General features: G+C 36.1%; 1 long non-coding RNA gene across 1 annotated transcript; it reads left to right on the forward strand.

Annotated features, from left to right (window-relative positions):
* The first annotated feature begins 208 nt into the window (after window positions 1-208).
* LOC119773051 lies at window positions 209-608 on the forward strand. Its single transcript, XR_005279334.1, has 2 exons — window positions 209-444; window positions 535-608. It is a non-coding gene; the product is annotated as an uncharacterized LOC119773051 (long non-coding RNA).
* Window positions 609-25,164: the final 24,556 nt, after the last annotated feature.

Here is a 25,164-nt window from a genome sequence, read left to right on the forward strand (position 1 = left end):
TGTCAAACCCCACATCCGCTTTAAAACCCGGAAGTGTGAAAAAGGTCTATTACTGAGGGCTATTTGAGCGGTGGACTGTCACTACCTCGACGCCAGAGTGTTTGCCAGTTTTGGGTACTCTAGCCAAGCTGAGTTTAGCTGAGTCTAAGTCTTTGTTTTCACTGAGCCTAACCTTGTTTTTGTCTTTGCATTTCCGACAGGAAGCCTTCCTGCAAGCTGGATGTTTGGCCTTCTTCCCCTGGAAGGATTGTTTGAGTCTCACACTGAACAGGGGATTAACCTCCACAAGTTCCATTCAAGTCCTCCTGGATTTCCAAGTGACAGTCCGCCCAATAGGTCCTCAGGATCCAACGAAGTCTAAACCTGTCCGCCCTCCAATGAGTCTCTACCTCTGGATAAACCCACACTTACTGGATTCTGGGGAAGAAAGTCTTCTCCACTAACGTGAGTCCCGTTTTCTCTGTCTCTCCAGCCATCGCTCAAAGTTCCCACGGATCCTGAACTAACCGCTGATACTTCCCTTCCCTCTTCCAGTTTCGGTTCACCAGCACACTGAGTTTCCTGAATCCAACCCCCACTGACCTTATCAATAAACCTGTTAAAACTTTTACCCTGGTTCTCTGAGTTGTTTTTTGCATGTGGGTCAGAACTCTTAAGAAAATCATGACACAGAGGTAATGGATCAATATAAACACAATTCCATTCCTGATAATTTAGTTTGTCAACTAGCTTATTCCCTAGTTATTTCAATCTGGGTATTATCCTGTTAAAGTTGTGCTCAGACTAATATCGTGGATATCATCACTAGGCCTCTCTTGATTTCTCGTGCTGTTGTCTTTGTCTCCTCTCTTTACAGTTAGGCAACAGGCAACCAAGATTACCACTAAGGCATTTATTCAAACTGAAAATAAGCAACACTACTATAATTCATGTTATTAAATTAATATAGTATACTTATCTTTAAGCTTCTTTTTAAGGGTCTACTGCCTTCCTCTGATCTTTTTTACTCACTATAGCTCATTGATATATGACAAAGAATGCAAAACATATGCATTCACAGAATGAGAAAAAGGTAGCCTTTAAAATATTTACTAATCTACTGATTCTCATGTACTCATGCGGGTAGGTGATTTGTGGGAATGAAAAAGTTTGCCAAACTACAAGGTGTTACCACTGTGTTGATGAAGACCAGTGAGTAGAAATCCTGTTTCCCAAGAATTGTCTGCTTGAGGAAATTACATCACTGCAGAATTTACAGAGAGAAATTATTGCCTAACTTAGTACTGCAGTGTCAGCACAAACTGCTTTGTTATAGGACCGTTAGACTAAACATGCTAGAACTTGGGTGAAATTGATAAAAATTCCTACTTCCTTTAAAGATCTCCCAATTTTAGCATACTACTGAATGTCTATCACTCTTTCCTGTTTTCTTAACATGCCATTTAATTCTATTATTTTATTCTTCGTACCATCTCAAAACTGGCTCCTCTGGTGGTGACAGAAGTAGGCTGCATACACCACATAGTCAGTCCAATCAGTGACAATCTGCATGGTAATGTGTGGCAGGGGCGGGATAATGAAGTTCCCAGCTTGCAGACTGGAAGGCTATCCTCCGGTGTGTTAAGTGATTTATCTCCTCTGTCAAGAGCCAGGACAGCCAGGACTTGTCCTTCCCAGTAGTACCCAAGAACAGGAGTTGAGTGGAGCCATGTTAGAGTTGGGAAAGCAGATCCGAGTTGCTTGCAAAAAAGGGAACATGCACACAGTATATTGCATCAGAATAAACAATAGCAAGTCAATAGAAGGTCATTATCTGCAAACAAGACTGAAGTTTAATGTTCAACATCAAGCTCAAAACAAAAAGGAAATCTAAATGGAATTACTAATACATATTCTGTTAAAATGTTACTATGAAGTAAATGTAAATATTTTAAAACATGTTTATCTTCAGTTAATATTTACTTTTTTTTTTTCAGATTAATTTTTTTACTTGCACGTTTATTTATTGTTGAAATCCATCCAAATAGACCTAAAATGGGTATATTAAAGAACAAAATGTCCTGTCATTTGCAAAAATCTTTTACCATCTTTTATAAAAAAATAGGCAGCAATTTCAATGATTTTACCAATTCATGTTTAAAGTTTTCTCAGAGTGATTCAGAGTGCTACAATAGTACTCTGATGCCAGAGTGCTATTGTTCAGTCTTAACACAATAGAAATAATCATATCTTGTCTCATATGAAGTAGCATGCGGTTTTTCTTTAATTTTACATCTTTATTTTAGCTTTGTTTGGGTGTTTCGCTTATAATAACTGTTTTTACTTCTGTATTTTAAATTTAGATTAATGTAAAAATGGACAGATTGATTATAAGACCACAAGGCTGCTGAATGTTCCTAAAAGAGGACATCTTTATCGATGCATTTATGAACACTAAATCGGAGAATTGGTGCTTAACAAGGTGCCAAAAAGCGAAATCATAATCAGGATACTTATTTATTTTGTGATTTTTCAACTTAGGAGGATAAAAATCAGAAGGTGTGTGAATACCAGCGCACTTAAACGCTTCTACTTAAATTCTGATTATCATTTTTAGTCTGCTGTAAAATATCAGCATCTTTTTTTAAGTTATGAAACTAAAACATCAGGGTGGCTCTGTAAAACGTGGCATCTTGTTTTAAATGACTTCTTAATCCTAATTTTCTTTGCTATATATATATATATATATATATATATATATATATATGTCTCAAAGTTATGTTTACATGTTTCAGTAACACACACAATCACTCATCAAAGACTTTTGTTCCCCTGGACAGATATTACAGGAAAATAATGAGGAAGGTTTGGAGAGGTCAGTGTTTTGCCATAAACCATGATATTAATTTTGGACAATAAGAACCAATGTCCATGCTGATATTTAACATAACCTCTAGATTAGGAGGATGAAGGGCTCTCTAGCTGATGCAACATGCCCCAAGCCCATAAACCTCCACGACACTTCCAGAGAACATGCAATCCTGCCACAGAGGGTTTTGAAAAACACCAAACTGATAGGACTCCTGTCTCTTTTCCTTTAGTCTCCCCTGGGGATCACATTGGAAGAGGCTTTATCATGACCCCATGCCAAGGGACTATAAACTCCAGACTGACCAAAGGCTGAGTGGACATGGTGGCCATTTGCAGCATTTCTATGCGAGTTTCAGAAGCTTCCAGATCCCTGAAGAGACTGGAGGTTTGAAGCTCCTTAGAACAAAGAACCCGGCTGTGAGCCTGCTATACTAAGCTACTAAACCTGGAGAAATCCAGCTTTTTCAATATGGAGATCAGCAGAGGTAGTGTTCTGGTATATTTAGGGACAGGCTTATAAGTTAAATAATCTGTCTTTCTGATGATTTTTGATAATATCATGTGTTTAGCGTTGTGAAAAGATAAGTTAACAAGATGGCTGAATGGTATGCCATGCAGACATGTTTTGAGCTGTTGTTTATAAAAAGTAAAAAAAAAAAAATCACTTAAGATTTATTCACTAATATACCATTAGCATTAATGTATTTCCGCATATGCTTGTGACATTTAGATGACCAAATTATTACCAAAAAAAGAGTGCCGTTATTTTTGTTAGCTACTAGCTATATCAAAGTTTAAGAATCAGATAACTAAAGGTTATTGGTTTCCAATTGAGCAAATATATAAAAAAAGACATTATTTTGCAGAATCATTTTTTATTTATCTCTTGAATTTACATTGTGAATTGGTTGGAACTAGTGGTGGGCCGTAATCGGAGTTAACACATCACACTTATCGGACGATAGCAAAAATATTGCCGTTAATGTGTTCTAACAGTTGGGTTGGGAGCTGGGTCTATACTAATGATAACTTTCAACTTGATATTTTAGTACCGATGTATATCTGGGGTCGAGAACGAATCAGTCTTCGAACTGTGTAGGGGTAGAGTGAAATTACCACATTGAATGTGACGCACTGTTGGAGCCTCTTAAGAATTACATTATTTTCCTTTTTGCTCAATTATTAATGTTACAGATCTAAGGTTATGTGAATGGTAGATCTATTGTTATTGTCAAGCCACCTCATGCTGTGATCAACAAGCAGAAACAGCTGCTGTGGTCTATCTGATTGTTTGGTGAAACAGTGAGAAGTGTAAGAGTTTTTCTACCACCAACTAACATTTATATTTACATTTTTTGTAAGTCAACTTTGACATAATTTCTGTTATTTTTTATAAGAGAACACCTTATGAAACCAGAAAACTGCGCGAGTGCTGTTTATGAGTCAAAAACCTACTAAAACTTCTCCTGAAAACTACTTCGGCCTTTTTTTGATTTTTGGCAACTTATTAGGTTGCAAAAGTAGCTGTAACAAGTAGAAAAACTTCACTCATGACTGGAAAAAAAGTGCAAAGTTGGGGTATGCAGCCAATAACCCACAGACGAACAGGGAAAGAAAGCAGCTAATGGCTTATGAGTAAAATCAGCTGATGGAGTATATCAATTAAATCACATCTGTGCTGCAATATTTGAGCTGAAATATTTTTAACACATGTATCTTTTGAATGGAAGTTGTGGGGAATTTATTCTACGTATGTGCAGAATTATCTATTTCACCATGATTTGAGCTAGATTCAAATTTTCGTTTGTAGTTCTAACAAACATCCAGTTTGGAATGTGTTCACTGAAAAATATATGAAATTCTGAATATAATGTGTTTAAATAACACATTTACAACTCTAACTGCGGTGGGCAATACATTTATAATAATTGCACAATAGCAGTTATTTGTTTAGAACAATTAAATCCATTGAAAGCAGCAAATTTTGTTCATCCAAGGGATACAAAGTATACATTGAATATAAAACCTGAAAGAAAAAAAAAAATTTTCCAGCAATGTCTATGGTCTATTCAGTGGTCTGACAGGCTCTGTTTCTTTCATTTGGAGCTAAGATTCTCTATAGGAATTATAGAAAAGGTGTTTTACTTTGGCAAATAATGTTTAAACAGACTAAAAGCAGACAAGTCCTTATGATCTGTATATTTTGCTTGATCTTGACTACTTTTCAAGCTTACCTTAGCGTTTGAGAAAACTTCCCATACCATTAATATAACTGTTGTCAATAATGGTACAGCTGATTTTTTCATATTCCCATTAGAAAGTACTTTTTTATACAATAAAAATAAAAATAAAATTATTTCGTTTAAAATAATTATCTGGGTCATTCTGTTGTTGCAGATGTCTTAAATCCATGTGTGGTAGAGCACATTTTGAACACCTGCCCGCAAAGGCTCTTATTGTGTCAGAAGATTTAAATTTTAGAAATACCTATTGCTTTGAAAGACAGTTTTAAGGACAATTGTGCATTGTGCTGATTTGTAAAATTTCTACTTCTGAATTGCATTCACATACTTCCATTTGTATGTATGTGTGATAAAAGCACGTTTTTAACATCAGTAGCTACTACTTTACAGAAGTATCTAATTTTGACTTAATCATTCTTTCTTTCTTCTTTTATTGTCTCCCATCTGCAGACTCTGGTCACTGTAAATCTTTGTCAGACTTGACCTTGGACAAAGATTTTAATTAGCTCGGGAAATACATAATGAGTTCATTTAGGTAATTAAGCACTGAGGTGGAATGACAAAAAGCTCCCAAAATTTGCCACAGGGGTGTTTTTAAAAATGATGAAGATAAATCATATATTTTAATGCATTTTGTCATAACATTGCTTGTGAGTTTGTATGAATTATGTAATCAAGTAATCTAGAAATGTGTATACAAAAAAAAAAAAAAAAAAAAAAAAAAAAAAAAAAACAAGCAAAATAAAACTATAGCTTCCATTAAACTTTTGATTACTGACATTTACGGAACACCATTTTTATATAATGTTTTGATGATTTCCTGTGTCTGGTGCTTTCAGTAATGTAGTAGAAATACGGAAACCTTTAAACAATTTGAGTCATAAAATATATGTACATTATTGATACTTGACATAATAATTAGCCTGCGTTCAAATGTATATTGAGTAAAATTTGAGTGACTTGCTGCCTTTTATCTTCAACCTGAAGAGACTCAGACAGAGAGAAAGCAACAATTAGAAAGTTTTGTTGATATAAAGACATATAAGTTGTTGACGCTCAGATCCCAGCATAAGTTATCAGTGCTGATTGCAGTAGACCTGTGTGAGCAGGTTGATCTATAGACATCATTCCCTAGACCCACTGGTAATGGAATGGAGACTGAAGAATGAGAAGCTATAGAGAGGTGAGTGGAATAAAGTTTATAAAGGGGTGTAGATTGGTTGAAGTTTGGTAGGAAATGGGAAGACATCCTCGACTTCAGAAGTTTAAATGCAGGGTCTTAAAAGATCACTGTCTGAGGTGAAGGTCTTGAGCTGTGCCAATAGACTTGGCCTGTTTTTCAGTGTAGTCCTGTTTCTCTGATTGTGACTGGCTGGATGTACTTTCTTCATCCTCTGACATGGGAGCTGGCTCGGAGCTTGTCTGCATGGCTGTGTGTTTCCTGGATGAGGCCGTCTTTTACAATTGTCTTGTGTATCTCTGCTTCTGTCTCCTTGAACCCCAGCCGGCCTCAGCAGATGGGCTCAGCTCACACTGAGCCTGGTTCTGCTGGAGGTTTTTTCCTGTTAAAAGGGAGATTTTTCCCTCCACTGTCGCTACAAGCATGCTTAGTGTGAGGTATAGCATTTGAGTCAATGAGTTGATAGAATCAACTTGTTTTCCTTAGATAGAAAACTTTGAATCAGTTTGACTGTATGATCTCGCGAACTATAAAGTGCCTTGAGATGACATGTGTTGTAAATAAATAAATATAATAAATAAACTGAATTAAACTAGAGCAAAGATACACTAGGAAACAATTGGTAGGCAGGGAATTCAACCAAAAGGCAGGGAGTCTTTTGGTTGAATTTAGGCCTAGGCTACATGTTAAAATCTATACAATAATAATTTACTATAAAGTATAATATTCTGTGAGTACAGTATGTGGAAAAAATTGTAACAAAATGAGATTTTCAATCAATCCAATATAAAAATAGAAAACAAAGTTAGCAATATTAGAAGATTTTTTTTAAACACTGTTAGCTTGACATTTTTTCCATTGTGCTGAGAACATATTATAAACTGTTTAAATAGTTTGCTGTTCCACTTTGAGAATGTAAGATAGAAATATTTTATATTTCAATGACAACCTAAGGGGAGAAAAAAACCAATTCATCTATATTCTGTCTATATAGGGGCAAACAGAAACCAATATCAGAAACAAACATGATGACACAAACACATTGCCAACAAGGGGGGAGTTTGAGATACTTGTTAAAAAAGGAAAAAGTTAAAGTAAATGTACTTATCCACTACTTTTTATAATGAAATTACAGTAAAACAGTGCAGGTTTTGAAAAGTAAATAGCATTTTCTTGTAACTCATTTGATAGCTCTGTAGAGCAAAACATCTTCACAGCAAAACAGAAGGCCATGCCTCATCCATGTCACTATTAATGTATTTTTCTGTTTCAAATTTCACTCCCACAGCAACCCTTCTCCACAATTGATTTCCCTCTTTTTTTTTATACATTTTACCATATCTCTTTAGCAGTTAGGTGTAGATGTTATTTTAAAATTTAAAAAGTAGAAATATGCTTGTGTAAATACAAAGAATACATGTTACCAGGAAAAAAAATATTTAAAAGTACTTGAGGTAACTTTTGTAGAAAAAAAAAATTCTTATAGGTAGTTTAGTTTTCTCAAAACTGTCACTATGTCTTGACAGTAGAATATAGTTCCTCCTAGTGGCCCTGCTGCTATATGCAGAAATACAATGCTCCAGCTCAGAAACAACCAATCAAAGCCAGCCAGAATGTCTTAACAGTGTCACACTTCTGTGCCAGCTACTCATACAGTATCACAGTGTGTGCAGTCATTCAAACTCAAAATTGCCAATGTGCTGTAGCTGTGCATTAAAGTAAAGTGTATCACTGTCACTTACTGTTTCAGCCCTATCTGGTGAGTGTGCCGTATAGCTGTTTATCTGCAACCATCAGCGGCCCTACTTACTAGGCCACACTGTGGTGGAGGAAGTTTTTTTTTTTTTTTTTTTTTTTTTACAGTTTGCTATAAGATTTATTTATAACTTAAACTTTTTAATATCTAAAATTTATATTTATTTTACAAAAATACTTCAGTGGTCCTCTGTATTTTTTAAAGGTTGGCTTTGACCCGGTCTAGTAGTGAATATATATTACTCAATAAAGAACATGTAAGGAAGAGTAGACCTCTTGCAAGAGTGTACCTAGCTTTTATAAAAATCTAATGTGTTTAATGATTCAATGCTCTATGTTTATTCTTTGACCCCCTCATCACTAATACGGAACTTTTTAATTGAATTACATACAAAAAAAAAACCCAGAAACTTCTATAAATGAAGTAAACAAAACATAAAAAAAATAATAACTGTTTATTGTGTTATTTATGTGTTTTATTCCCTTATGGATAAAATAATATTATTTTTCATTTAAATTAATGTTTTTGTTTGAGAAATAATGACATGTTTTAGATACAAGCCAACCAAGTGAAACATATATTCCAATAAATAAAGAAATAAACAACTTCATAAAGCGGAGAAATTCAGAAAGACAACTTAAAAAAAGGTCTAATGTCAGCAATAACTTTTAGGAGAAGCAACAGCTGCTGTCCTGGGCAGGAATATGTCTCAAATAGAGGTCAAAATCTGTTGTTTTGGCATGCTGCTTTTCAACGGGAAACGATAGCTAGATTAGTCAAACTATCCTCTGCCATTGCTAAACACAGGTAAAATTTGTAGAAGCTGAATATCTGCAGTTAGATATATTATGTGAATTATTACTTAACTTGAAGGCTAATAGAGGTCGTAAAGGCAATGTCAAATAACGAGCCCCTGAAAAGTGTCAGTTAAAGACTTTTCGGCCTGCTGATTTTAAGTAAAGATAAATACCTCACCCTTATATTTTCTATTGTATAAATGTAGTACAAAGTCAAGGAGTTAATGCAAACAGAAACATGCATACAAATTAGCAGCAAAGGCATGTGCAGAGCCCTTCGACCTGTCCAGGGTTTATCCCACCTCTCGCCCTCAAGCTCCAACCCCTCCCACAAACCCTGACGGAATAAGCGGGAGGGGATGGATGGATGGATCGATGGATGGATGGCATGTGCAGACATGAGATAAACCACTGTCTTCCTGCTGTCTTGATGTTTTACCCACTGGTTTTATTAAGAAGGTTTTTCCAGTTTTAGAGTCTGATTTAAATTCAAATCATAAGCACACCCCTCATTTGGGATGTTTACCCCCACGCCTTAAAAACAACAATTATCAAACCAATGTTAAAAAAGAGAAACTTGGACAACTTGCTTCTTCAGAACTGCAGACCCATCTAAAACATTCCCTTCATCACTAAGATCATGAAAAAGTTATGTTTTCAGTTAAATGTCTTCTTAAGAATCAACAGCTGCTTTGATGTCTTCCATTCAGGTTTCTGTGCCCACAGTTCTATGACTGCTCTGATTAAGGTGTTCAATGACATCCGTATAAATCCAGACTCTGGAAGAACCACAGCTCTGGTATTACTGAACCTCAGTGCAGCATTTGATAAGGTTGATCACTCGATTTTAGCGTCCCTCGTACAGCACTGGACTGGTTTGAATGCCACCTGAAGGACAGGGATTTTCATGGGACAGTAGGGAACTATGAAGCCATCAGCACATGGGCTATGCTTAGAACAGATCAATATGTGGCTCCACCATCATTTTCTACAAATGATTAAAAACAAAACTGAGATAATAATCTTCGGACCAAAGGAGGAGTGATCCAGAGTTAGCTCACAGCTTCAGCTACTACAGCTAAACCAAGTATTATGACCAAAATCTTGGTTTCATGATGGATTCAGACCTGAACCTTCAGTGGCTAATGAAGGCAATTTCTGAGCCAGGCTTTCATCACCCGAAGAACACTTCCAGGATAAAAGTACTAATCCCCAAGCATCTAGAAAAACTCATTCATGCATTTATCTTTATTAAACTTTACCGCAACAGTGTTTGGCTAAAAAGTCCACCAGCTAGCTGCTCCAAACGCCACTCTCCATGTTCTCACAAGCACTAAGAAACCAGAGCACATCAGCCCAGCTCAGAAGTCCTTACACTGTAGCTCAGAGAATAGATTTTAAAATCCTTCTGTTATTTGATGAATCCCTGATTGGATCAGTACATAAATACATAACAGATCTGTTGTCAGTGTATCAACCTCCCAGACCACTCTGGTCTTCTAGTTCCAGTCTACATTGTCCACCCAGAACCAGAACCACACATGGAGAAGAAGCATTTAGTTCCTATGCTCCACTTATCTGGAACAAACACCCAGAAGACTGTAAAGGTGCGAAAAGTTATTTTAAGTCCAATTAAAAGCCCATTTGTTTAGAGCTGCCTTTGACTGTTGAAGTTAAATTGTGAACTTAGGAATTATTAGTTTAAGGTTGTGGTCCAACTCTTTTATTTGTTTTACACATGTTTTTTTTTTTTTTTATCTTTATTTGCTTTTATTCTGCTATTCTATTATCTAATTAATGTAAAGCATTTTTAATTGTCCATGGACTGAATTGTGTTATACAAATAAACTTGTCTTGCCTTTTAGCTCAGGAGTAGTTAAGGTTTTATATTGCGTTACAAAGGCATGAGAACTGCTTCGGGCAAAAGCTAGCTGTTGTTAGAACTTTTACAGTAATATGATATTAAAGGTTGTTTTTCCAGGGTGGCATTTTTTATTTAGATAAATGCCTGGACAAATTAGGACATTTCCTGTTTATTTGTGGCTTCCAGTAAGTAACCATAACATGTATGTAACCTTTAATCTAACTTATATTAATGTACGGGTTTGTTCAACAATATTGTTAAGCTGTAATTATGATCCAATACCTCCTAATTTGTTAGTAGATGCCATTTCTGTTACTTCATCAACAAAAGAAGGTTATGACACAATTAAAGCTGCCAGGTACACACATCCCATGTCCTCACCTCTGTGTTCATTTTTAATCAAACAAAAGTGACAGTGTTTTGCCGAAAGGACCAAAGAGAATGGAAAATGTTTCCTTTTTTTGAGGTGAAAGGATCTAACGCTGCACTGTTGTTTGCTGCAGCTCATTATTAGAATGTGTTAACAAGTCTTTTCAGCCATAGAGGTAGAGGAATGAGTACACAGCAATTGACTTCTGGCCCCACTCATCGGATTAGAGACCAACAGAAGTGGGCTCTGTTTTCACAACCAAGCAAGGTAACCATGGTAAAATTATTATCTCATTTGTCATTGAGATGGTTTGAAAAGCACAAAGTCTAAACTATTGATTTATCTAAGGTCTTCAATGAGCCACGAATTTAACTGAAACATTTTATAATGGAGACATCATTTTGTTTCTCCCTCCCCTTATGTCCACAATTTGGGTCACAATATCTTAACCTTCCATGAGTAAAATAGAAAACACAAACAAAAAAACCCCCAAACATTTCTGTGACAGGATTTCATAGCATAGAACACCACTGTACCTTTCAACTACTTACATACACTTATGCACACTGAAACCTGGACGTCAATGCAGCTGGAGCAGTGCATGGTCTGTTTGCAGTTTCTGAGCAGGAGCCTTAGAAGCAAGCGGTGGCGGGGCTGACAGCGTCAGCTTGGCTCTACTAATGAATGTCTCGCTTCCTCCGGCACACTCCCTTTACTTACCACTTACAGGCACCTAGCACCCACTGCCCACGGGCCCCACATTTCACCGGTCGACAGCTAGTGCCATCATTGCTGTGACCTCACGGCCTCCCAACCTTGCCAGGGGAGCCAATGTCACTTTAGTTTTCTGCTAAAACCTGGACGTTGTCAGGGCAATGTACTGTAGAGGCTGTATAGATTAATGGAAGTTAATGAGAGACAGTGAAACATTACAGTGAAAAGAAACTCTTGAATTCTCTCAGTTTACTATATTAATGCAACATAAGACACAGAATGGATTCCTTCAGTATTCAGATGTTGCAACAACTGGCAAAATATAATAAAATCAAAACACACTCAAGCAAAACCCATTGTAAAGAGCATGGAAATGCTTGCAGGGGAAATAAACCTTAAAGAAATTATTGATGTAAATCATGTTGGTATTAAAGGACAAATTATCTACAGTATAACAGATATAATAAATTCAGAAGGAAATTATACACAAATATCATGCAGGATAACGTTGTAATGTCTCCGTTTATAGTGGGAAATAACCCAACCTGTGTTAAACAGTACATATCTAATATTAAATTTAATTCAATTTAGGTTGTATTTAATGACAAATTAATGACAAATTATTGCCATTGAGAAGTATTCCATTTAATCTCTCACCTTTTTCTATTTTATCGCAAACACAGTCTTCAGATGGCTTTAATGTAATAGATCAATACTGGAAGATAATTATCTACATATTTTTTTTTTTACACATCAGTAGAGATATGCAAATTGTTGCCTAACAGAATGATTAGTGATTTGAGTTGCATCTAGGAGTTAAACGAGTATATGTCTTTACCAGCTTTGCATATCTACCACCTTTTTGGTGAAACTTTGCAATACAACTCAAAGTGAGTCAGATAAAGACATAATTATGTTACAGCCTTTAATAAATATGATTACCAATTATCAAATAAATTAGGGACTTTCCCGGAGCTATTTTAAAACATTATGTAAACTATTGAAAGATTGCTTTGAATGTATTACACTGAATCTCTTCCTCATTCTCAAGGCTTTGGCAGACTTTAAGATATTTTCTTCCAGATATCCACTGTATTTACTCTATCAAAAAGGAACTAAACGTAAGTAGCTTTTTGTGTGTTTGTCTCTAAATGACTGCATGTCCACTAGGAATTAGATTTTTGTACAAAAAAGTCCACAAAAAACATAACAATCTCTGTTGTCTTATGTATCTTATTTTAGGGGCCAAAATAATAATTTAATTGGTGGATTATTTTACCGACCTGCTCAAATGAAGGTCAACGCACTTACTTTAAGATACTTTTACCAATTTTTTATATAAAGTTTTGCAGTGTACCTCAATCCATTTCTCTGGCTGTATTATGTTTTCCTGCAGGAGAAAAGTATTCCATATTATGATTCTTCACCAAACACTGCAAGTCTGCAAAATGTTTATTGTGTTTAAGCCAGTAGCTTTCTTTTAATCACTTTTCCTTGCCAGTGTTTTATAAAGGTCAAATTTGTAGATTGCATGACTAAGTAGATGTTAACAACGTCTCCTGCTGAGCGGCGCATCTCTCCGGCTCCTCGAGCTGGAAAGATTAAACTTAAAGATTAAAATTGATTAAGTTGTACATAGCTTGTCTGTCTCCAGTGTTTTTTAGTCATCATGATTGTTCCCCACTGTTCTCTGAGGAACCTTATAGGCCTTCGAAAAATGGTTATTACAGCTAAGATCATAGATGAGCTCAATAAGAAGATAAATGCTGGCACTAGATTCCAATAAGACATCTTAAATAAGAAAATTATCTTTTTACTACACTTTTAGATTTCTATATGTGATTTTTCTTACCTCTTTCTCTTGCCCTTCAATAATGAGCAACATTTTTTTTGATCATCCACATACAGTCCTGAAAAATTCAATGATGTTTTAAACTGTAATGTTAAGGGGTATTAATAATTTCTTAGTATTCTCAATAGATCTCAGGTCCAACATTTAACTTATCACTGATAAATATAAACACTTTCTTACTCACTGGTCAGCGAGGCAATAATAAACTAATGACAAAAATCACTGAACTAGATCACATTAAATGAGCATCAAGTTGATGTTTATCCTTCCCACGCATTCCTGGTGCATGAACGCTCATTCACCTGAGTCTGCAAAGAAGATGAGTTTTTTTTTTTCTTATCAAAATCAAAACATTTGATAAACATTTTATAGCTATTTCTTTCTTTCACATTTTTTCCCCTATTGTGTGTCTTTCTACTTCTCCATTCTATTGCAGGTTGGCCGGACTGCTACTTATCAATGTGATATGTTTTGCTCCCACCACCGATACTTGAGCAGGGTGACAATTACAGGTTTTCCAAGCTGAGAGGAGACGCTCATCATCAGCTATAATCTGCGGAGACCCCTGTCACACACACACACTCCCCCACCCACACCCACATGCACAAAGACATGATACATGCACACAACCCAACACACATATATGTGCATGACCATCCCGTTTGTCTGCCATTCACACGCAAAGCAAGATACAGGGTTCATATCACATACACACATTTTACCACCCACATACACATTGTGTGCTGTAACTGACTCACAAGATTGGGAGAGGCAAATCTAGAGGCATGACAGACAGACATGTCATTATCCAAGCCTCTCCATCAGCGTTAGATGTCTGATGCCGGGAGGACGGCAACAGTTCCGTCCTAACACTTGGATAGCCATATATGCTATAAAGCCCATTTTACCACTTTTGTGCTTTGCTTTTTGCACCTACTTTATCATATAGTTAGTAGAAACCAGAAAGAGTACGTTCTTTTTTAGCAACATCATCAAAAAGTCATTTTTACTGTTATTACAAGCTGCACAGCACCCCTACTGATGTAAAATCAGCCTCTTGTAGAAAAACAGCTTTTATGTTAGTGTCTATCTTTCTCAACAAGGTTTCCAGATGTTAAAAAACTGAAAACACTTTCTTTATTCTCTTTACCCTCTGTTCCCTCCCTCTTTTTTTCCTGGCATGAAGCTCGTCTGGACCTAAACAGGAAGGGTGTGACGCTGAGGTGGCACACCAGGGTCGCGACCTGGTCTCTCTCCCATCATTAGAGCCTCCAGCTGGGCCAGAACTTCCGTTGATGTGGTCCGCTAAGGAGGGGAGGCAGGGGAGGGACATCCCTTTTAATTGTACCCTTGACCATAGTGAAAGGAATGTCTGAGGTCTGAGGCCTTGTTACATATACAAAGTTGCATCCAGAGATGCTCAAACGTACTCTCTCTCCCCCGGCCTCACTCCGCCGTTTCTCGTTCCTCTGTGTTCTGCACCTCCCATACACCCCTGCGGAGAAGGCCACTAATTGGCACATTGGCTGCCCGTGTGGGTGTGGAGGGAATGTCAGCGTGCCACGCCAAAGCAAAGGAACCCACAGACATCTCAGAAGCAATATGGGAACCCTGGGGAGAAAAAGAGGAGATAAAGAACACCTTACAGCACAGTTTTCTGACTACTGTGTCATTTGAAGAAATAGAAAAAGGTGCACTAACCTGATTTGGTAACACCAGATTGCTGAAGTTGCTTTTTATTAGTATGCTGCAGATTAGTATTGGTTTAGTTTTTCTAAATGGGAGCCAGCTGGATAAAGTATGATTAATTACTCTTTTTTTAAATGATGAAAGATGCACTAACATTACATTATCGAATGTATTTGAGCATGAATATCTTACTATCTAATCTTAAAATGGCATTTTTGATGCCGGTATGTCTGAGATCTGTGCCAAATACATACAGTAACTTATGTAAACGAATGTCACATCTAGTTTTAGATTTTCCAATAAAAGGAGAATTTGTAATATGATTTAAAAGCAGTGAATGTTATAAATGATGTATATGTTTTTGATGTGCTTTTATACATGTATCTTTTCTTTTAAGGCTGTTAACACCATGAACACTAAACCCAAACGTATCTGCCTGCCTCGTTGGTTGTATCCAAAAAAAAGATTTTACTTAAGTAAAATTTAGAAACCTCTTATAATTATTTCTTGTAGTCAGCTTTAAAATGTAAAACTGGTTTAGTCTTAATAATCACCTTAAAAGGGAGAATTGTATACATTTTTTATCAATTTATAGGATAAATAAAAAATGAGGTTAAAATAGGATATCTATGAGAATCAAAAAATCCTTATCTTAAATGTGTATTTTTTGTGTATTTTGATCGAGGTTCTTCAAGGATAATTTTTTTTCTCCCTCTCTCTCTCTCTCTCTCTCTCTCTCTCTCTCTCTCTCTCTCTCTCTCTCTCTCTATATATATATATATATATATATATATATATATATTTCTTTTAGAAAAAAAAATAATTTAGATTAGTTTTATTAGATTACATTAGTCAAACAAAAAGGAATGTAAAAGCTTTAAAGAGCAGATTTAGGAGTGTCACTTTTTGAATTTTTGATCATTTTTTTTCTATTTAGCATGCTTTAGCTCTTTGAAATTTGTTTGCAATGTCATGTTCCCAAACACTGCAGCACACAGAGAGCAGAGGCCACAGATGATTTTTTTTTCTTTTCTTAAATGGATCTGCATGATTTAAAATAACTTTTCTACTTTGGCACTCGTTACATTAATGTACTTTTCTTTGCGAGCCACTTATTGTTCTGCTAAGAACAATAGGCCATATGCTTTTAATAATGAGTTGATGGCTGCCCCCAGAATTGCCAAAGAGCAGAGTGGTACTTTGTGCCTGACATTTAATGGCTGTTTTATTGGATTAAAACTTCCCCTTTCATTGTGAAATTAAATGAATTTTAGTTACAGAATAAATCATTTTCATTATACCACAGAAAAGACATTTGATATACTTTAAGAGAGAAAATGTGTAGCTAAAGAGCTTCTTTGTGCTTTAAACCAATAATCCACATAAGAGTAAATATGGATATCTCACTTATTTTCTTACCCCTATTTTTCTGAAAACCTACATTTATTCTCATTTTCAAATGTCTTAAACTCAGTAAATATGCTCATTATTTTTTTTATTTATTTATTTTTTATTTAGCCAGGCTTTTTTTCACATTTATTGTATCCTGTAAAGCTTACATGCCCTGTTACTGTCTTCTTTCATCGTGTTATGTATGGAAAAGGGTGAGGATAGCAGAGAGAGGGTAAAAACTGGGAGGTGACAAGGACTCACTGAAGTTGGAAGGAGGATGGAGCCGGGTGGCTACTGGTGCATTTGATCTTATGTAGGGCTGAAGGGTGTGTTTGTGTGTGTGTGTTTAGGGGGTGGGTCGGGTCAAAAAGGGGGAGGGCAGCTTAGGCACTGATAGCCCACAGGGATGGCTGAGCGTCAGCCCGCGAAGTGGGCCGCCAACTTTCCAGTCAGTCAGCAGAGATGCACCCAAAATAAATGGCTTCCCTGTTGCAGGCGGAACCACACCCATCTCGTGGTTTCTTGGAGGGCAGTGTGGGCAGACCGCCCTTTGGGGTTTCTGGGGCCTGTGGATGGATTTGAACAAGAGAAGCAGCAAAAAAGGGGGAGTTGGACAGAGGGAGTGGGAGGTGCAACAAGAGTGTAGAGGCGTATTTGGGGGGGGCGTATTTGAGTTCCCAAATTGGCAACACGAGGTTGAAGAGCTGGCAACCCCTCAATCTTCTCATTGTTCATTGTTTACCCGCATGGTGAACAGTAAACAATGGCACACCCACTATTTGGACACTCTGCAGGGGAGGCCTGAGGTGAACTCAATCTTTTTTGCTCAAACACATTATTTGACTCTTAACGACTTGAAATATATAATATATAATATATATAATATAAAACTTCTTTCCCCGACGTTAAATCCGTGCAAACTTTCTGATTACCTTCTGCCTTTCCAAATACAGTTGAATTCCCTGAGCGATGAGTAGATGTTAACTTTCTAAATTTGATTTAAAGATAGAAAAACATTTCTGCGCTGAAGTCAGATGTGCTTATTTTCCAATATATCACCATGCTCTTTTCAGTGTTCTCTTTCCAGTGTGCATGGGTACACGTCTGCTTCTATGATGGGTCTCGTTAGCTGTCAAGTGTCATCTTTATTAGCGCTCTCCTTGAGTCAGAGAAATGACAAGACAGAGCTGAGAGTCAGTCTTTCATTACCCCTGGCAACGGAAGTGTCATTCCCTCCATCTATTATTCATATTCTCTTTAATTTAACCAGGTGGAAGTAGCCTCGCAGCCTCGGCACTCACAGATATACTGAGTCAACCGAGCAAGACAAACAGCAGGGAGGAGTTTTCTTTATGTATTAGAAGCCAATCAACCAAACTGTTCGTTGACTAAAAGTATAATGGTGCTTTTTAATGTTGTAATAAAAGGTCAACCGAAAAAGAGCTACCTGCAAATAAAAACTGCCTTGAGTTAAAATGTTAAACTCTAACATAATATAGATTTATAACACACAAACAGATATAAGTTACTAACATTTATCTCAACAGGAATATACAAAATTCAGTTTCTCAGAAAATTGTTTACCATTGCATTCTGTAAAACCAATGAAATAGAGGATTTTAGATAATAGACCACACTTTCTAAAGTAATTATTTAATGTTGGTAGTATCCCATTGGTTGACTGGCCAGCAAACTCATCTGACCTAAACCCCCTTAGAAATGCTATGTGGGATTGTGAAAAGGAAGATGAGGGACATTAAGACACTAAAGCCAACAATGCTTACGTAGAGAGAGAACCGGCTTTCCTTTAAAATCATCAGGAGCAAGTAACTGATTCAATTGGATCAATCCCTAAGGCTGAATGTACTATACAGTGTATGGTCAAACTATACTGTTGGCTGTAACTTATGAATGTGTTAATTTTTTAATTCATAATCAAACTTTCCCAGAATCGGAAAAAAATCTAACAAAAAAATTACTTGAAAGAATTGTTTGTGTGCAATGAATTTAGTATATACTTTTAATGTTTTGAATTGAAGTACACAGCTAAAAAGAAATTAACATTTACTGAGATTTATATTTATGTGTATGTTTAATTGATGACACATGTGAATGCAATGTGTTAAATATATATTGCTGGCTGTTTGGAGAAAGCTCTCTGTATATTAATATGTCGTATTATGTCAGTGCTTTGAATTCATGAAGGGCTTGATGTGACTTTTTTGTATTCAAATAAGGGATCCTTGTCTGTTTCTTGCTTGAAAAGAAAAAAATGCTAATCATTGCACAATTAATTACATGAATATGATAAAATTGCTGTTTTTCTTTTGTTTGTTTTTTTCTTTTTTCCATGCAGAGATTTGTTTAGGGAGTAAAGAACTCTTAGGGGAGTACCACCTTGCCTGCATTAAATAAAAAAGATCAAACTATAAGCGTACACCCGTTAATACAAAGCACACACACCCACCCACCCACACCCAACACACTCACAAACCAGAACAAACCCACAGTTAGAATCCACTTGTGACTACCAAAACACACACACACGCACAGCCCCACTAAAGCCTTTAGGAGCTCCAACTTCTCATAGTTTGAATGATGAGAAGTAAAAGGAGAGCCTGAAAGATTGAGACAAAGGGAAAGAAAAAGAAAGAAGGAGGAAAAGAAAAAAAAAACATCTGCTAGCCTAGAATTAGAGCATGAATGTATTGTCACTCAAGTGAATGTTGCAAACTCCCGGTTCCCTCAAAAACAGGGACGTCTCCCTCACCGCCTTTTCCCCCTGAGGACTAGGTGCGTTTGGAGAGATAATTGACGAGTCCCTTGGCATGTAGGGAGGGAACGAGTGCCACACTCTGCAGCTCACAGTCACACAAAGCTCATGCTCACTCACAGTTCATGTATGCCATCGTCTACAGCAAAAACAACACTGAGAGAGGGCCTGCGTATGTTTGTGCATGCAGATGTGTATTCTACGTGTCACGCACCCTTGTTGCGTGTGTGCATGTGTGTTTACCAGGGGAGGGAAGAGGAAGAGAAAAGGGTGATTATTCCTTTCTTTGTGTAGCAAAATCCATCTCTGCCAGGCTTGAGAGAGCACCCAGGAGTAATGAGAGATGAACCTGAAACAGCCAGACTCTATGAACACTGTTCAGAAAAAGGCCTGTATGCTCAGCTTTTCTTTCCTTTTTATCCATTCTTCTCCCCTCTTACCCCTTTCGCTTCTTCTGCCTCTACATCCTTGTGCCTCTTAAATACTTCAGTGTTTCAGTGTCAACTGTTGTGTCTGAGCGACAGGGCTTTTTCTGCAGTTTTTAAACTATAAGACAGCGATGTCAGATGCACAGTGATGGCTTGAATGTTGTATTTTATTTTCTTCTCTTTTGCTATTTCAACAAACGAGTTAACCGGCAAGAAAAAACTAAATCTATCACAGCAGGAAGAAAGTTTTAATTGTTTACAGAAAAGAAAGTTCTGGCAAGTTGAAGAAGTAGAATATTGGTTCAAAATTATCCCACATTCAGTTCTAGATATTACTTGAAATTATGGACCTCATCCAATATAAGAGTTAATGTGATCGATAATTAGATCAAAAGAGGTAAATCAGCTGTTGCAGTGTAAATATTTGTAACAGAGACCAATATTTTTCAAGTGTTTATTTATTTAAAATGTCCACGATCACAGCTCCCAGAAAGTGAAAATCCAATATAGTAATCAACCAAATAAAGAAAAATACTTAAATAAGGAACAATAATTTGGTCTTTTTTAAAGGTAATTCCAAATACTCTATAGCAGTGACTTTTTTAGCTTCTGACCCAGAAAATACTGTAGTATGAGGATAGATTCATGACCCCAACTATTGTTTTAGTGTGCAATCATTTCAGTTAAACATTGATATGATTACGATACAAACAGCTTTAGCGAACAATATATTTGGTTTTATCTGTGTGTAATTTGTTTTATATCTTGAAACCCTAACTTCACCATTAAAATGTTTATTGTTTTGTTAAATGTTTGTAGAGAATTTCATCACCCCATGCTTGTGGATATTTGACCCCAGCTCGAAGAATAAATGCCCCCCATTATAAGGAGTTTATTCATTTTGAGGCCCCTTATGCATAATATAATACAGTGATGCTGCATGGCATAAAGTTGATCTCTGTTGTTCTGCTCAGGTGCTAAAAAAAAAGCCCATATACTTTAATAATGCCCCTCAGCTTGGCTGCAATCTTTGTTTCGGTGTCTCTCAAAATACCTTAACAATACCCTATAGATTACTTATGATGTTTAGATTATGGCAGAATATTGTTGAACTCAAAATTATAAATCTATATATATCATTCTTACTTGTTTAACTGTTTAAATTATGTAGAAAGAATTTATTGTTCCAATAAGATTCCAGGTTGCTAAGAGTTACCTCTAATATCTAAATATATTTTGTATTAATCAAGAGTCATCTCAACAAACTTCAGTATCATGAACAATGTAGTAGCGGATATTTTGACTTTCCTTTAGTTCTGTTTAAAAGAAAAAAACATTTCATAACTTTTCTTTTGCTTTAAAAAAACATAATTTTGATGCATTAAAAATCCATATTAGAGAACATGTTTAGCTCAGTATTTTATTTAGTTTGTAAAATATAAAGACATGAAAAGAATAAAAAATAAAAAGGGGGAACATATCAGGAGAACAAAATGTAAAAAGTTAAAACAAAAGTACATTACGTAAAAAGATTTAAGAAAAAACTTTTTTTATTTTTATATAATGATTTAAACTTCAATATTTGGAAGTTAAACATGTGGCGATTGAAACTTAACAGTTTAAAGATAATTAATTCCCCTTTTTGAGATAAAATGCAGGAAAAGGATATTTACACATTAGCACATACTTAAAAATAATTTCTAATTGCTTTCCATCCGTTTTTAGTGAGTTCAGTTTAGCATATTTTGAACAAATAAATACCAAAATAAATGGATGAATAAAAGGTCTGTTTTAAAATCTAATTGTTACAATTATCAAGACATTTTAATGCAGAATTTTGTTTGGCTTCTGTGACACTTTTTTAGGTACCCATAACAGACCAATGATTGCATGCCTCTATATTTAGACAGGATTTTAGAACATTCTCTGCCTACTCAGTAAATTCTGAAGTGCAAAATTGAAGATCAGAGATACAAATGTATTTTCTTTATGGAACTCCCTCCTCAAATGTTTGACGTTGTGTTAAACTATTTTCATATTCTGTTGTGCAGTTCAATACATTTTTTTTTACTGTTTAAATAACGTGTGGTGATAATCAGACAAAAAAGGAAGATCACACCAGAATTGACAAGAATTGATGACACAAGTCCAAGTTCCCTAATATTCTGACTGGAACCATAAATACTTCCCTCTGTTTCAAGATTGAGGAAGCTGTCATATTCACATTTGCCTGGGGACAAATTAATTCATAGGAAAATCAGAGGAACAAACCTAAACTCATCAGACAAAGTCCCCGAGTGTTACAAAGACATTATAGGCTTTAAGGCTCATTGTGTGAAACACTAAGCAATCAAATACTTTGTTAAATTGAAAAAAACAAAAATTTTAAATACTGATATGATGTTTTCATTAGTTTCACACTCGTCATTCAGATATCGGAAAATAAAGGAATGCGCACAAGATATTTACTGTTTCTGAATAGATTTGTATATGCAGACACACTCCTCCACCTTTAGGTATATATGTGTGTTAGAGAGAGAGGAAGAAAAAATAAGTGCTTGCATGCAGTCTTAGCCATGAGTGCAGGAGGCTCTTGCACTCAGTTGGTTTGTCCCCGCTGCGTGCGTTTCCACCCAACGCCTCCATTCCATACCCCCTGCAGAGGCCTCTGATTGCCGTGGAAACCACACTTAAAGAGAAAATTAGGATTGCCTCCTCCCTAATTTAGAACTATGTCTTAATTGGTTTCATTCATTACAGATGCAAATACAAAGTAAATACAAAAGCATAGTTGGTTTTGTTTGTGCACAGAGATAATGGGATGAAACATCACTCAAATATTCGAGGATGAACTTGAAGAATATATAAAAAGTTCCTTTAGGGTGTTATTTTAAAAAATAAATAAATAAAAAACTGTTGTTGCAAATTAGATGTAAAGGTAAAGCAACACAAAAATCACATTGCTGCAAACAGGAGATTGTGGCAAAGCACATTTTGTGCACATGTAAAAATGCCTAGGAGCACGAAGCACTTAGGTTTATAGAAAACACCCTGCAAGGTGGATTCAAGAGGGCTGAATGTAGATGTGGAAAATTACTGCTCTGATCCGACCACCCATTGCACAATCAAGACTCAGGCCTGCGGATTCGGTGCAGGTATATTTATCCCCTGTGGGTAACAAACTGTAAATTCATACAGACACCCAGACAGAATTAAAAACCTCAAAAGGCATTACTTAGTACACAAAAAATACCCAATTTGTGCTCATATACATGCATCTCTTGTTCATAATGCCAAGAGAATATGCATTTTTCAAGACAAGACAAGTAAACATGAAGTCAAATAACTTTTTTAAGTGTAGAAAAAAACACACTTGCATTTAACCCACCAAACGTTCCCTGACCGTACAGGTCCTACCTATGGGTGACAGTGGTCAGTGGTCACCTTTCCTCTAACTGACTTGTTCTGTGTTGAACCAGAACCACACAACTACCACATGACATCCTGGGCCAGGTGAACGCGCCGGGATGCTGAGCAACAAACACAAACATCATTCCGGTCTCGCTTCTGTACATATACGCACAGGGGGCAAGCGGCGGGGCATGAGCGGTTTAAGTTTATTTCTGGATGTATTCATTACACAGTGAAAGGCTTGCAGTTGGGGCTTAGCAATTGTGGCGCCAGCATGTGATTGTGGCAAGACGGCCTGACCGCCCAAAAATGGCTGAGCTAACAGGGACAAGGAGAGCAGACAAGGTTTACACTTTGCAGTTCTCTGCAACTTCATTCCTCTCATCATCCCCCTAGAACACTTTGAAATAATAACTCTATTTGCACCACTCATAACGCGGTTTTGTGCCTTGTAAAATTATTTGAACCTGAGGAACTTTTTTCTTAGAGGCTGATGTTGAAAGGGAAGCGTAATAACAAAAGGGTTTAAAAATAATTTACTAAATAATGAGGGGTACCATTTACATTTAGCTCCTCTTATATGATAATTGAGCTAAAACAATAAAAAAAAGCTTTATTACCTTGTAGTGTTTTATATTTACAAGGAATTTGTGCTGGCAAGGTGCTATACATAGACAGACATAAACAAAAATATATATACTATACTGTGAACTACTTTGCAGAACCACCATTGAATGCATTTAACTCAGCAGTTCCTTTGTGATGCATTTTACATCTGAGTAATTAAACTATAGCTAATTTATTTGCAAAATAATTCCAATTTGACAGTGCCTGAGAATAGAAATATTGATATCATGCTACAGAATCTCAAGTTTGTTTAGCTCTGTACTATAAATTAGTCATTCTAAAACATTGATACGCACTGATGATTGCAGCTTTATGGGTCATTATCTTAGGAGAAGGGGAGCTTTGTCCCTGGTTTTAAGCCTTTTGCCTCAGAGTACTGTATGTTTCCTTACAGGATTCTACTGTATTATGCTACATCCATCTTCCAATCCCCTTTAACCAGCTTCTATGTAAAAAAAAAAGAGCCAAGATCATGTCTTAAAAAGTAGGTATGGTGTTTCACAGACGTTTCCCATCACATCTAGTTACATAACAATCAATTCCATGTCACTAGAGAACTTTTTTACCTGAAAAATAGACTTCTTTCAATAACTCACAAACATTGGCATTCCCTCATGAAGGGCAGATCTGAATAATGTCCTACTAAAATATTGCTGTCAAAGGAGTCTCCCAACTGAGCTCTCAATCTTTCCAGCCCCTCCAAAGTTACCTTAACTGTCTGAGCTGCTTCTATGATTAATATCCCTCATTTTTAGTCTGTGGGTTTATTTATACTGTATGCACATGTTTATGAAGCTCTCTGATTTTGCAAGTTTTCTTTTATTCATTTAGACAATTCTATGAAAAACAATAGCTTAAAATCAAATTTTATCTAATTTTAAAGCAGCACAATATTTGTGCTGCGAATAATTCACACACTCTTTGCTTATTAATTAGGTAATTGAATTTAACTGGATTTGATTGTCAGTGTACAAGCCACAGGTTTCACACATTGAGCTTTTTATTTGTAAAAAAAAATAAATAAAAAGAGAACTTGTTTTCTTCTTCCAAATTTGAAACTATTTTGGTGACCAGTTACCTAAAATTTCAGTTAATACATCAAAGGATTTTGTTATTACATGACAAAGTATGAAAAACTAAATTATCCAACATCACAAAATATGACACAAATGTCCATAAAATGAAATAACAGAGAGAAAGATAAAACAAGCAATTTTT

The sequence above is a fragment of the Cyprinodon tularosa genome, unplaced genomic scaffold, assembly GCF_016077235.1.
Source record: "Cyprinodon tularosa strain WSP-4 unplaced genomic scaffold, ASM1607723v1 ctg74, whole genome shotgun sequence".
NCBI classification, from domain to species: Eukaryota; Metazoa; Chordata; class Actinopteri; order Cyprinodontiformes; family Cyprinodontidae; genus Cyprinodon; species Cyprinodon tularosa.